The 15,366-nt window shown below is 38.9% G+C and overlaps 1 protein-coding gene across 1 annotated transcript in view; it reads right to left on the bottom strand.

Moving 5' to 3' along the window:
- The window catches only part of lamb2l (laminin, beta 2-like), a 61,635-nt gene extending 50,891 nt beyond the window's left edge, over positions 1-10,744 (bottom strand). Inside the window, 1 exon segment of the mRNA XM_063887698.1 lies at positions 10,643-10,744. The gene's annotated coding sequence lies outside the window, so the exon portion shown is untranslated.
- Between the last annotated feature and the right edge of the window lie 4,622 nt (positions 10,745-15,366).

Raw genomic sequence — 15,366 nt, 5'->3', positions numbered from 1 at the left:
TACCACTACAAAATATAACTTGTTTCAATAAATGCAGAGGTTTGGTAGCCATTTACTTAGGAATTTAAAGGAAACACACATTGCACTGTTACATTTTGACAACATTGTTACATTTTAACAGCTACACAGTTAAAGAGCTTTGAGTTTAGCCAGAGGTTGTGACAGCACAAGGTCACATTTGAATTGAAAATCTCCACCAGAAGCCACAGAAAAAAGACTAGAAAACAGAAAGACTTTCAGCCACACAAATAAGTAGAAGACTAAGAAAAGCACGCAGGAAATATTCTGATCTAGCTCTATACTCACACAGCCACAGGTCTCCTCTGCACTGCGTGGTCCCAACTGCTCACTCCACTTTCCTCTGACAGTGTGCATGTGTGTGTAGATTCCCGTATCTGAGCGTGCACGTGTGCAGGCCCTGAACCCCGATGTGTATGTTTACGCGTGCATGCACATGTGCGGTGTGGATGTGCGCCAGAATGCGTAAAACAAACTTGAAAGTGCAACTGATGGCAGCGATGAAAAAACAGAGGGAACGCCGCAGGCCAATGGGGAAGCAGCGTGAGGGACCCCCCCCCCCCCCTTTTTATAACTCCCTCTGCCTCGCCCTCCCTCCCGCGCTCCCTCCGTCTCGTCACTGGGGCACCGGGGTGAATGGACAGCTATTCTTATTCTAATTCCTCTGTCACTCTGTGGGCCACTGGCTGAAAGAGGGGAATGGTCTCCAGGCTTTTGGAATGCACCAACTCTTTCTTCTGGACACTGAGGGAGACTGAAGGGTGAGAGAGGCAGAGAGGAGGCCAGAGAAAGAGAGAGACAGTTCAAAGAAGAGGAGGATGGACTGAGGAGAAAAAAGAAGAAGAGGATAGGATGGGTTGGAGAGATTTTGGGGTAAACCAGGCCACAGAGCTTCAGTGCAGCACTACCCCCGACCAATCCACTGCGCAGAACACCACCGTCATGGCACTTTGCAAGAGGAGCTTCAAACCGTACACAACTTTCTCTCGGCACTATCATTTCATAGTCTAAAAGGCAAAGCTTTGGAGAGCTGGAGGATCATCAAAATATGCTTGGATCGCTTTAAATGACACTTATACACATACTGACATCACTTCACCCAGCATTTAGTTATTACAACAATATTTGTATTGAATCACATATAGAGCAAAGCTTTTTGCAATGACCAACAAACAATCAAAAGATCTTTAATAATAGTTTCTGGATTTATAAATCAGGCTAACCCTTACCCTAATCCTAACTTCTTCAACATAAAAGTGAGGTAGACAGCTTTGTAGGGTGTTGTTGGTGAAGTCCGTAGGGACTTGGCTGGGGAACTGGAAAGTCACCTGTTCAAGTCCCAGAAAGAGCAAGTGCTACTGAGGTGTCCCTGAGCAAGGCACCGTCAAACGGCAGTGTCAAACTACATGTGCTGGAATCCAGAAGTATTTCACATCAACATCTCATTCAAGTTCAGCGTGTGACTTTAGTGCTGTTTCATCTTCGCCCCCTCTAGTCGCACTAAAAAACAAACGATGTGACAAATCAACTGGGCTGAGGCATCTGACTGGGCCGATGGAGGTCAACTCTATTCAGAAATTCTAAAGGTTGAAGCAACTGGTGCTATGACTAGATTAGAAAAGAGAAAGAGAGAGAGGGAGGGTGAGTGCTTGTAAGATATATGCATGTGTGGGTTATGTGCATGCATGTGTGTGATTTGGGCGAGACAACTCAAAAACTGTAGGAGAGAACAAAGCAGGGTTCACTTTCACAGCTTTGGTGATGTGACCTTTGACCTTTGCTGGGAGAGGCACACTGAACAAGTCAGACAGAAGCAAAATGCTAAAGTTACGCTATAAAAGAGCTACAGACGAGTACAGCAGGGCTGCACAACTTAAACGTCACGCCAACTGAAGAACGTTTCAACTGACTTTTGCTCGCTTGTATACTTAAAAAAAGCTTTTCCTTTTAGCCACTCTGAATTTAACTAGAAGTCCTGGCTGTTTTAAACAAACTGAGCGGGAGTGTTTACGTCCTCGACAAGTTCTGTAGTCCTATTCAGCTGCTTGTTGACAACCACTTGTTTTTCAGACATGTAAACTCTTCAAAATTCACCAGAGGGGGGGGGGGGGGGGTCACTGCTGATGTATTTAATGTAGTACAACAAAACGAGATCCGTCTCTTAAATTTGTGTCAACCATAGACCTTATTTTGAGCTATTTTCCAAAATTCTCTGGAGAAATCCCACTGACTCTGAGACGAGGGGACCGGAAGTGGTAAAATGCTAACTCACTTCCAGGTTTTAGGACTCATTCCTGCACCACTCTATGACACACTATATTAGGTTCCTTACATTATCGCTAGCAAATACTATCTCAGTGTAAATCTCTGTAGGCTAAATTATCATTTATACTAACTAATGTAATATACCAGTGTTTTTAGAATAGAATTAATGATGTTGTGCAAGCATTTGCTAAGAGTACATGGTGCTATCTGTAGTTAATCTCTGTAGCTAATATCTGTAACGGCCACCATCATTGACAACAATCTTTCTCAAAATTCCATAAAGTAGCTTTAAAATCAAATAATCTACCAGGCAATCCAGTCTGCATCTATTCATATTTTCTGTTATTTGCTTCATGACCATTCTTTCATATACGGCACGTTTCCTTCAAGAAATCCTACAAATATCATATCTGCACTATATTTCATATTTTATCTGCAGGTATCCGTCATATATTTATTGGTGTTTATATTGTATTTTAATACACAGCCACAAATTAAGAGACCACTTCAGCATTATCATTTTCTCTTGTTTTATTATTTATAGACATGTCTTTGAGTTAAATTACTATTATCATTTTTTTATTGTATTCTATAAACTACTGACAACTTTTCTCCATATCGCCACATCGCCATACATGTAGAGATAAAAATGTAAGAACAATTTGGAGTGTTCTCTTCATTTTTTTCAGAGCTATATATATGTATATTTCAGAAACATGTTTTACATAATATATTTATTTTAATATATTTTTTTAAGCAGAGAGGGGTCAACAAAGCATTTCACTGTATAATGTAGAAGTGTGTTGAAAATGCAACAAATTCAGACTTTTTTTTTGTACTACCGTTCAAGTAAAAAGAAAAAGTCAAAGGAGAGAAGTTTGCAGCTGCAGACCTTGAGCAAAGACTTTGATGCAAAGACACACACCCACACACACAATCCCGACACCAAGATAAGAGGATCCTGCGGAAGGTTCAGTGCCATCACTATAACTTCCGTGCAGCGGTTGGACAAAGCTATGAAATCTCGAGACAGTAGTCCAAACAATCCCAGGCTCCCATATCCTTGAACACAAAAACACGATAAGACTGACTCTGTGTGTGTGTGTGTGTGTGTGTGTGTGTGTGTGTGTGTGTGTGTGTGTGTGTGTGTGTGTGTGTGTGTGTGTGTGCGTGCGTGCGTGCGTGTGTGAAGGGCTTCAGACTGAACACACTGCCAATAGCCTGCAGCTCAAGTCTCTGCTCTGAAAGTATTGTAAAACAAGGCTGGGCTAGAAACGGGATCAAATTATCCAGATGAAATCATGGAGGAAGTTTCCTTTTTGTCATGGCTGACTCAACAGAAGAGCTGCTGCTGCACCACTGTGTGTTATCTGGCTACCTTATATGCCTGATAAAGCCTAAAATTAGATTTCATTTGAGCATATACATTGTATAGCGTGTTTTTGTATACTATTAAACCATATTTAGCCCAGTTAGGTCAAGTTTGCATCATGTACATCCTTGTAATGCTTGAACGGATGTTTCAACAAAAAATCCATTACTTTTAGCCGTATCAATCATTTATTCATTACTTTTTTATAAATCAGGTCTTTTATTTATTAAATGGAGCTTTCTATTCAACCATTTATCCAGTTTTTCACAATGACTTTTTCAGACACTCTCAAATGCAACATGTTGTGTCCTAATATAAGTATTTTAAATACAATTATTAAAAATAATTTACAATAATCCAAGAACAAGCACCAATGGTTAGGAGTCACTTAGGAAGGAAAGAAGGAAATTCTCATCCACGAAACTGTCAGACAGAAAGGATAAAAGCTTCATATTAGAAAGAAAATTCAGTTTTGTGTCGAGCAAAGAAATACCGTTAAAGTCCCACTTGTTCCACGCAGCACTACCACAGTTAGTTAGTACATAGCAACTGCCATTAAAATACCTGCAGACGAATGCAGCTAACAGCAGGTGAAGTGCAGTTAAGTACCACAGAAGACAGGGCGCTGGTTAAAAAGCAACCTTTGATCTGACAACAATAAAACACCCTGTGATACTCAACCAACGCAAAGAAAGTAGCACAGGAACTCAAAGAGATATCCTAGACACTAAATACTCCTCAGTGCTGCTCAGTTGAACTTAAATGGACAGTTGAGAAGTTGCAAAATGTTGCATTGTTCAATAAATCTATGTAAACTGGGAGAAAACTGTGTATTGAGACACATAACTCAATGCTTCTTTAATCTTATTTCAGTGATTTTGTTGAAAAGAGCTGAAACACACTGGCAGTCATTGACTAATATATAAGATCCCAACGTAAACAATTCTGCTTGATTTGATGGAAACAGACCACCCAAAGGGATCTAATTTAATCTGAGTGTCAAACATGGTAGCAACTTCCCTTCAAACTACTTCCTAATCTATGACATACATCGTCACATAATCACCTGTGGAGCCAAAAGAAATCTCATAATACTGTCTGGATGTTTGCTGGCATCTTTCAGGATTACCGTCAAAGATTATTCTCCATTTCAGGTCTCTAGAGAGAGAGTTAAGTGTCCCAGTGTGAGGTGCTCTGCTGATTTCTACTGCTATTGACCCAGATCTCAAAAAAAGCCAACGTACAGTAACACCATCTAACTGAGCCTTTGTTCTGCACCACCTGTACACACACAACAGAAAGTGTAACGTGTATAACAGTTCATTCACAACCAGTGCAGGTTAATCTCTTATTCATCCTCACGACAACACTCAGTATTAGATGGAATCAGCTACGTCCTTAAGGGTCTACGGTTAATCACAAAATGATCTTTAACTTAAAAGAAGAGGGACACACCCGAGAGACCGACAGAAAGCTCATGTGAGGGCATGACCAGGCAGTAGCCAGTGAGGAGGTGATTAAGTTCATCGCAGACACACACTTACCAACACATTTTTCATGTTTGTACTAGACAGCCAGAGATGAAGCAGTAAAGTGAGAGGTGGAGGTGAGTGTGTGGCTCAGCATTAAGTCTTGTGGAGTAGGTCAGATGAGTTCAGATAAGTCGCAAAGAGCTTTAGCTGAGCTTGTAGCAAAGGTTCTTGCTTACGTCATCATAGCTAATACAATAAACAAGATGGACTTTTCATTATTGAAAGCAAGGAACTTTTCAGAGAGGCAAAAACCTGTTTGCGGGTAAATGTGTATGTGATATTAATTCTAAAAAGTTCCAAAAATGTTTGACTACACACCACATGTTGATGGGCATCTGTCGACCCCTACATGACTAACATGCCCTCACGACTTAATGATAGAACAGGTTGTTAATGAATGACTTCTACAACAGCAAATGCCATAAGAGTGTTGAAGCGGCAGGAGCATGTTGTGAATGACTTGTGAAAGTCATGTGAGTGACATAAGTTACAAAAGTAACTTAATTGGCATAAATAATATAAGTTAAGTGAGTGACCTAAGCTAGGTAAGTGAAGTATAAATGTCAACTTAATTTGACGTAACTCAATTTATCTTGAAATAGATGTTTGATCCATCCATCCACCCCGACTTCCTCTATACACTGTCGCTCTTTATACTTTGCTTATACTTATATAACTCCACTTCTTCGTTCCTATCATAATAACACAGCCAATCAAAGTTTCCTTTTTACAGTTTTTATTCTTTGGTCTTAATAAGATGCAGACACAAAAGCAGTAATAACTAGGGATGCCTATTTGATTTTTCTTTTTTGCAATAGCCAACCATTGTTAACCCTTCGTTAGCTGGTCACTGACAAGATTAGTGACTTCCAAGTGGGGGCGCTGTTGTGGTTTATGTGCTGGACAAGCTTCCCAGTTTTACAACGAGAAGATCCCCAAACATGTTGAATCCATCATGTCTCTCCTGCTGCAGTGTGTGCACGAATACAAATACTCAGTTCCAAGGTTTACTGTTCCTTGAGAGATAGCAGCCACAATGTTGCGTGTTGTCTTGGACTATAGAGTGTTGCAGGGATTACGTATTTTTGTAGGCCGACCCGGAAGTAAGCTGCGCATGGTATCCCTCGACAAAAAAGCAATGCGATTTCTCCATAGGGTTTTGGAATATGGTCAAAAATAACATCAGTGGAAAACCAACCTGTTTGATAAATGCACGTTTTGTTCAGCCGGATAATCTCCACATGTCTACCCTACTTTTATCATTTTAGAATCATAAATCTAATTACCAGAAGCAAAATTCACTGCTGGGGGGTCACTGCTGATGTATTTAATGTCGCAGAACAAAACGTGATCCGTCTCTTAAATTTGTGTCAACCACGACCTTATTTCGAGCTATTTTCCAAAATCCTACGGAGAAATCCCATTGACTGAGACGAGGGGACCGGAAGTGGTAAAATGCTAACTCACTTCCACTTTCACCACCCTATGGCAGCTACTTTCCACTGCATCAATAGGTTGAGCTCTGAGATTGTGAGCTGTGTGTCTGCCTACTCTGTCAGTGTTTCTGCCAGTGTGGGAGATGATATGTCACTAAGGAAATGAAAAATCATGAGCAATCAGTACAGTGGAGAAGTTGCCTGTCTAAATCAAAGCTAGCAGGATATTTGGCTGACTTTTTTTACCACGTGGGAGGAAATTGCATTTCCTGTTATTGATTACACAATCCGTGCTGCCATTTGCATGTTATCAGCCGTTTCCACTGTAAATTTCTCCTGTGTGTGCGCATGTCTGCATCTGAGTGCAGGAGAGAGAGTAACACACACCCTCTGCGGCAGAGAATTTACATCCTCAGAGGTAAGTGGCAATACTAAAACCTGTAGTACCTGATGCATTGAGTTTTAATTAAAGCAACAGAATTTTGGTCCCAAGACAAATTACATAAATGAAACCTAATATCAAATCTATATCTCCTACTAATGAAGACAACCATTAGTGAGACACTCTATGAGTCAAGAGTTAAATTAGCCAGACAGTTCCCGAGAGGCATAACTTTGAGACAGACATGAAGAAGAGGCGTAGCAGTAATCTGTCTATCCTGTCGGCGTGCTGCAAACAAGGGTTTGATTTATATCAGGGGACATGATTATGAGCGCCTCAGCCTGCAGGGGCCCTGATGGAGGATCATATATCAAAGACAGACTGATAGAGCAAGAGGCCTCCTGATGTATAGATTATTCCGGTACAGGATCACACAGAGCACATCCTCTCTCACACACATACATACACACACCTGATCTCTGCCTTTGCACACCTACTCAGCCCAAATCACCGGTGAGGACAATAAATCAACTATTCTGTAAAAAAAACAGCATCTGAGAACTATCATCTCATGCTAAATCCTTCCTACCTGTAGCATGTCCACAGCTAAGCACTCGCACCTGATATTTAAAAGAGCAAAGCCCCAGTTTTGCACTGAAACAGCAATTTGCTAAACCTCAAAGTAGAAGACAGTTAAAACGACACAAAAGCACAAAGAACTAGCACTGCAACTGAACTTTCTTTTTATCTTTAGCTTATCAGCTGAGTTTTTGAAGCAATATCTTAAGGTCAGTTTATCTGGAAAAAAATCAGAAAACAGGGAAAGATGGCAATGCCAGTTTATGCATAAGAAATGACGTTATGGATTAATTCATTATACAAATTGCTGGCAAATACAATACCAGTCGACTACTCTTTCCAGCGTTTTGTAAAAGACCGACATACCAGTTGGTAAAAAAGTAGTTCCAGAAGTAGTGACAGTTTATATGTCAGATATATTCAAGATGAGGAGTTCTGACTACAGTAATGATCGTTTTACAGGCAATTATCATAACTTATAATTACCTGTACTTTTACCTGAAGGTAGCTGAATGTACTATGTCTTATGGTTGGCTGGCCGACAAAATTGAAGGTGGGAGTATTACCAGGATATTTTATTTTTAAATTGTAAAGAATTTAGTAAGGCTGTCGTTCAATGGAGAATCTGTTAGTCAAATAGTTGTTTTAATAAACTGATTTGTAAAAATGTGTATCTTTACAAGACGCAAAAGCAACAGTTCTAGGTCATTCGTTTTTGGAAATCAGTAATTCGGCATAAAAAAGGATTGAAATGTATTAATCAACTAAAGAAATATTAGTTGACAAAAACAAAACTATTATTTGACGAACCAATTAAGAGGGGGAAGTCCTCCAATTCAGCTAAATATTCCAAAATCTCAAATATGGCTGCATACTTTGGGAAATGAAGAAGGTATTTATTTGGCTACAGTATAACATGTAAAGCCTCTGGTTAGTCCTCTGAGAAAAAGTGCTTAAAGAATATGTCATCACAAGATACCTTCACACCCAATGTTGATATATCATCGTCAATTGATAAGAGGAAGAGCAGCTACCAAACAGATTCCCTCTCTCCCAAAAGGGCCTTCTGCAGCCTGAGCGACTCGTGGATCCTCTTAACCTTCAGGTTAGAGTTGATCTCAGCAGCAGGACGAGAGGCCAGGTCCTTGAGCTGATTAATGCTAGACTAAGCCTGCAAGGGCCATGGGAACATGTAGCTCCAAACACACACATGTCTAAACACCCTGAAAAGTGACACGAAATAAATGGCAATAGGACATTCTCCAATTCAAGGGCAAATCTGACCCTCCAAATATTAAAATTGTAGCTCTCCACTTCTCTAGGAATGCCCCTGTCCTAAAAAGCCCCAATTAGGGGAGAACATTCTTTAGTCATTATTGCTACTTTTTAAGAGCGCAGAATTGAAGAAACAGCCCACGACTGTCTCAATGTCTGTGTTTCACCTGCAGCAAACTGCAGATACCATTCAAACCATTTCAGATGGTGAATTTGAGCTCTGCCCTCCATTAATCTGTGCTGCTGCTTAATCTGGTAGGAATGTGTGCAGCAGTGTCAGAAATCTGCCTCCCAGCCGTAAGTGACCCACTGGTGTCACACACACACACACACACACACACACATCATTTTGGTCTGAATTTGCTAGAAAATCCTCCACATTTGAATAAGAATGCCTGTCTGTTATGGTTTTTACACAAATAAGCTCAATAACCTAGGTAAATAATTATTCTACTACTTCTCCCTCATTGAAAAGTTCTAAAGACAATGAATACAAATATTTCACAGATATTTAACTACTAGATTACATTGCCTCATCTTTCACTGTTTCCATTCTGAGTGCATCACACTCCATCATGAACAATTGCAAAGAAGATTTCACAGAATCAAGCTCCAAACACACACTTCACTCTGATCTTAAGTAGGCACCAAATAACTTTTTCCATGAAAATGAATGCAACTTCCAAGACAAAAATCCAAGTGAACATACAAAAACGAAAACATATATTTTTGAAGTGAAGTGCTGAACTTGTCATGTTGCCTTCAGCATCATTTATAAAAACACAAATATTCACAGTGACTCATCCAGTGGCAGTCGTCAAGTTCAGAGGTGGAAGAAATACTCAGATCTTGCACTCATTATGTGGTTGGACTCATTTCAGAATAGTACATATTTTTATTATAAGTATTGATGTATTAATATGATTATCACAGCTGGTAAAAGTGCCAAGTGGAAATACTTTCAATGACTTTATTTACTGCTGGTAGCATGAACTTAATCCAGTTGTGGCCAAAGTCATATCTAAGTGTTGATTATATTTTGTTTATCATTAATCCATATATGCAGATTAACTAAAGGTACATGTGGTGGAGTAAAAGTACAATGTTTACCTCTGAATTGTAGTTAGTTAGAAGTACAAAATAGCAGAACATGGAAATACTAAAGTACAAGTGCCTCAAAAAGTAGTTAAGAACAGTACTTGAGGAAATGTACTTTGTTACTTTACACTAACGGTCAAGTTAAATGTTCATTACACAGCTGTAGCATTTACCAATGACTGCAGTAGATAGGAGTGAATATTCTGCTGTCTTGCTACACACCTGCAGTTATTTATAACAGCTACGTCAAAATGTGTTAGCAATGATATAACCATTTCATTATAACTCTAAAGTTTATGTTTACAAAAGTCTTGCAAATTGGCGACTCTGTGTTTACTCACACCAACACTTGCTGTCTCACCTCATTAGCTAACAAGAAGTGGTGCACTGCATTATGCCAGCAGCTAACAGCGCGAAAAAGTATATAGCCTAGCATAAAAACGCCAAAAAGTCCCTCAAAATTCACATTTCTACTTTACAAATGAATATTACAGTTGTAAGAGCCCACCAAGAGGAACAGGTTAAAGTTATAGGGTTTACATAAATACGCTTTAGAAAGACATGAGACAATTGTTGTCGGAATATTACAGTAATACATTTCAAAACATTGATTTAGCGTCATTGGGTTTACCGGGCAGCAGTTCCTGACAGAAATGTTAGCAAAGACGGAAGATGGAGCACTCACCTGCTTAGTAGTTCTCTGCGACTACCCCTTCTCTGTGTGTCAACTTTTTCACTCTCTCTTGCTTCCTTCCTCTCCCTCTGACACACACCCCCACACACGCCGTTGCTGCACTGACTGTGTGGGCTCTGTGTCCGCTGTGCAGTGGTAGCTCAGCCCGGAGAGAGGAGGTGGAGCCCGGAGTGTCACCGGCAGATTACGCCACCCTGTCCCGGGGGAGCAGCACCAGGTAGGTAGGTCCCCTCCACAGTGCTGGACCCCACCCAGCCCTATCAGACCAAGCCCACTGTTCTAGGGAAATGTTACCAACAGTTTCCTACATGCAGAGGTGGGAGAAGTACTCAGATATTGTACTTAAGTAAAGTAGAAGTACCACAGTGTCACGATAACACTGTAATGTAAATGTTACTAGTAAAAGAACAACCGTATTAGATTCAAAATATTCTTAAATTACATTAAAATAAAAGTGGCCATTATGCAGATTGCCCCATTTCAGAGTAATCATTATATGTTTTGTTTATAATTACTGATGCATTAAGGTGTTCTCAAAGCTGGTAAAGGTGCAGCTAGATTCAATAACTTTGTATACTGCCGGGTGAATTTACTCCAGATATAACTATTCTGATTTGAGTGTTGATTATATTTCACATTATTAATCTAGCTAGTTGGGCTTTTGTGTGTGCAGTTGAGTTAATGTATGTGTAGCTTTCAATATCATATGACTATAATACACTACAAATGCTAAAAACTGTTTACCTGTTGCCTATCTTAAAACACATTTTTAATGGAGACATTGTTCATTTAAGTAAACAAAAATGTGTCTCTTGAAATCCAAAATGCAACCAAACAAATGCAGTTCTTGTGGCTTTATAAATTGTTTTAACACAACGCAATCAATTTGAAAACCCATTCAACGTACATTGCACATGGACTCTTATGTTCTATATTGATTTTCATAGAGTTTCAGAAACTTTTTTCTTGGCAGCAAGTGCAATGATTTCAAGCGGAAATATGCATGAATGTACATGAATATAACCCTTTTCACAGCACAAGTTTGATCAGTAACAAAAGCACAGGTATTTTTAATGTCTGACAGTGTGGTGTAGCCTACTGCTGTAACTCATATCTCAAGAAGTGTGTTCCTTTACAGAGGAATCCAATCTGTTTTAAGGCCCCGTAATCATTTCTGAATTTACACTTTTTCAAGAAATTAACTAAAGACGATGTTGCCTTCAAATCAGCAGCAATGTCAAACCGGGCCAAGAGTCCTTTCCCATTTCCTAACGCCCTTCCCCGGGGCCCTTGCATCGGACCACACCTATCTTCAAACTTCATTTAGATATCAGCCACAAGCCTGGAAAATTCTGTAAGGACAAATCAGACAAGGGGGATACATGGGAGGACAATGATCCCTTCTTTCCCCTTGTTCAGACCACGGCCATCTTGCAAATTGAACATCATGTTGATCATAAGTTTTGTGACTGCCCCTTAAAAAAAAAAATTGTTTCAAGGGACTTTGTGGCTCCTTAGGTGTAAACGTTGCTGTCACAAATGGTAAAAATGTTTGCAAATGTTTTGTAATGTAGCATTTCCCCTCTTTTGACCCTAACTATTTGGGTGCTTTATACATTTCTGAGTAATCCAGTTCTCACCTAAATTCTTCCGTGGACACAGCATGTTATTGATTTTTCCTCTCCATAATGAGCCCATGTGATTGATGTTTTCCTTTCTACAGTATATTATAGGTAGCAGTAGCAGATTAGACTATATAGTACAATTGTGCAGCCCTTGCCTGCTTTATTGGGGACAGATAGTGGGATAACTCATCACTGACAGGATTTGTACCATGGGAATTATCAAGAGATGATGACATTCTCCATCGCCAAGCTCATTATGTGGTGCCAGCCGAGTCAACTGATACATATCGCATATCAACAACCAGCAGCCTCTGATAGGACCATGGTCTCCTTTGCAAGAGGTCAATGTGTATGATCTTTGAGTATATGGCGGGTATGGAGGGCTGTTAATAAAATGGATGTTGTCTGGAGACGGAAAGGTGATGGAAGCAGATTTGCTGTGAATAAATATTGTGTTTACACAGATTCTGGGTTAAGCTTAGCAAAAATAAGGGAGGAAAAGAGACACAGGAATAGTTGCAAAGCAGGAAGGTTGTGCAATGGCAGGAATCCATAATTATCAACAATTCTGTAGCAGTATTCTCCTGTAATACAAACATGAAAGTAAAGAGCAAAAACTGCACTTATGGTGTAATCAAATCAATAGGAATAAATAAGCAGCGAAATAAAACTGCAATGAGACGACAATGAAAAACTAAAACAGAATTGAAGAAATAGAGAAAAAACTGAGGAAAATAAAAATTTTCAGGAGGATTCTGGTTGGATTCACAGCCCGTAATTTGTTCAAAGCTATACTCTAGAAAACACCTGGAGGAGGTGTTTTACCTAATGACTACACACACACTCTGAAAGCAAAAATGAAGAGTTGAACACCAGGGTTCCCCTGTTTTTTTCATTCTACATGTGCTTTCGTGTAATTTTCTATGTGATTGTGCCGGCTTGTGTGTATGGACATGTTCCTATTCAAAGCTCCAATCAGGTTTAGATGTGCAAATGACCCAACATTACTATGAGAGGAGAAAGAAGCATTGTTGCTTCTGGAAAGTCAAACATTTTTTCAATGCTGTGTTGAGGTTAAAATTGTTCTTGTCCTTGCATTCATTTATTATAGGAACTTTTTGTTTCAACAAGCAGCCACCAGTCTACAATCTGTAGCCTGAGCTGTTTGTGCATCAATATCTCCGGTGATAAGATAATCATACCATCTTTTAATTCTGCGTACTGTAAACACTAGGAATAACTGATGAGGCGAGTAAAGAAAATCAGAAACACAAAATGACTCTCTTTGTGCTTGTCTGTTGCCTTATTGAGAGTTAGAGGAAGTATTCAGATATACTTAAATAAAAGTGGTAACAGTACAGAAATACTCTGCTACAAGTATTTGAGCAAATCCTCAACATCTTAATGAGGTGAAAGTATAAAATAAGCAATACAATATGTAAGTAGTCATTCTGCAAAAACAGGCCATTTTAGTTATGGATGCACAATGTCCTCATACTTTAATGTTAAAACTGATAACAGGGGAGCTTTTTAAAAATATATATACTTCAATGCAGCTTGCAAACTTCTCATTACCCCGTTTTAACACATATTAAATTATTTGTTTTACTTTATATTATCAATCTGAATCATCAAAGTTATCATCAAAACCTTGTGGTGCAATAAAAGGTACAATATTAAACCCTGCATTGTAATTGATATAGAGGGTTAAGCATAAAGAGTGAAATGATTAAGAGAAGATATTAATTCATGCAGCAAATATGTATATAGTCAGTCAAGCAACTTTTATACTTCTGCATTTACTTTCAATGCTTGATGTAAAGGCTGCTTTTTTAATTGAAGTTGAATTAAATGTGTGTTAACATGCTTGCAGAGAAATAAATTATGACCTGTATGTCAAATTGAAGGTTTACATTGTACCACAGATATTATATCAGCCTGTTTAGCAAATGTGCCTTAATTCACAATGTTCAAGGTCTGCCCTCTAGTGAGAGGACAGCTAATTGCGGCTGAATTTCAAAACCAGCTAATGTTTCAGCTCAGCATGTAGGCCTGCAATCTGGTGAAAAAAAAAAGAAAATCACACATGTTCACAACAAAATCCACAGGAATATTTTCCAACAAGGTTTAATGGTCAACTCGTGCCAAAAAGACTTCAAGTGTGGAAAGCTTTTTATGTTTTTATAGTACCAACAGATCATTTACTACTGTATGTGTTACAGTGTCTTTTGTTTTGGAATTTGAAAGTTCAAAGTCTGTGTCTCAGGGAAAATAGTTCAGTTATCTCTTAATTACGGTGGCAAAGAGATGCAAACAGGCTACAGCAGCCCAAAAAATTTCCCTGAGTAGAAATGTGCTGCAACTTCCGAAGCATTGCAATAAAACAAAAAGATGCAAAAACACATGCAAAAGAAAAAAACATGTTCACCAACTTGACCAGAGCACTTGTTATCATTTGAGGATTATAAAGGTGGCCAACATTTCACTGTTATTGGAAAGTTCCTTAAAATGGACGTATAATTGGGTAATTTAACAATGTGATCGCATGATTCCTTCCCATATTATTGCAGATCTGCTAAAAGTCAACTAGCTTTAGCATACCTAGTCATTTCAAATAAAACACATACAATTATGAACAGGCTAACTGTTTGCACTTGTCGGCCACTGTACTTAATGAATGCCAAATATGAATAAAACAAGTATGTTTGGGGTATTTTCTATTGAAATTCTGCTCTTTTTTTTCTCTTTTTGGAAAACGTTAGTATGTATTAAATATAATCTTGGGCTCTTGGCACATGATTATGGCAACAACAATCTTGATGTTTTCAGCTTGAGAGTCTTTGAGAGTTCAAACTGTGTATTTTGTTAGATATAAGTGTCATCTGCAGCTAATTGCTATATTAACTTATTTGGTTGTAACCAAGTAGGGTCACATTGAAAGGCACATGCCTTGCCATTTGGTCTTGGCAATGAGATTTTTTTTAATAAAACAGGTAACTCTATCACTCTAGTGTGTGTGCTAATTATTTCTCAAGACAGCAAGGACCTCTCGACTACATGCAACACTAATCGTAGTCAAGATGAAAAGCA

The sequence above is a fragment of the Eleginops maclovinus genome, chromosome 1, assembly GCF_036324505.1.
Source record: "Eleginops maclovinus isolate JMC-PN-2008 ecotype Puerto Natales chromosome 1, JC_Emac_rtc_rv5, whole genome shotgun sequence".
Taxonomy (NCBI): Eukaryota; Metazoa; Chordata; class Actinopteri; order Perciformes; family Eleginopidae; genus Eleginops; species Eleginops maclovinus.
The sequence above is the reverse complement of the archived record's forward strand: the minus strand, read 5'-3'. Positions and strand labels throughout refer to the sequence as shown.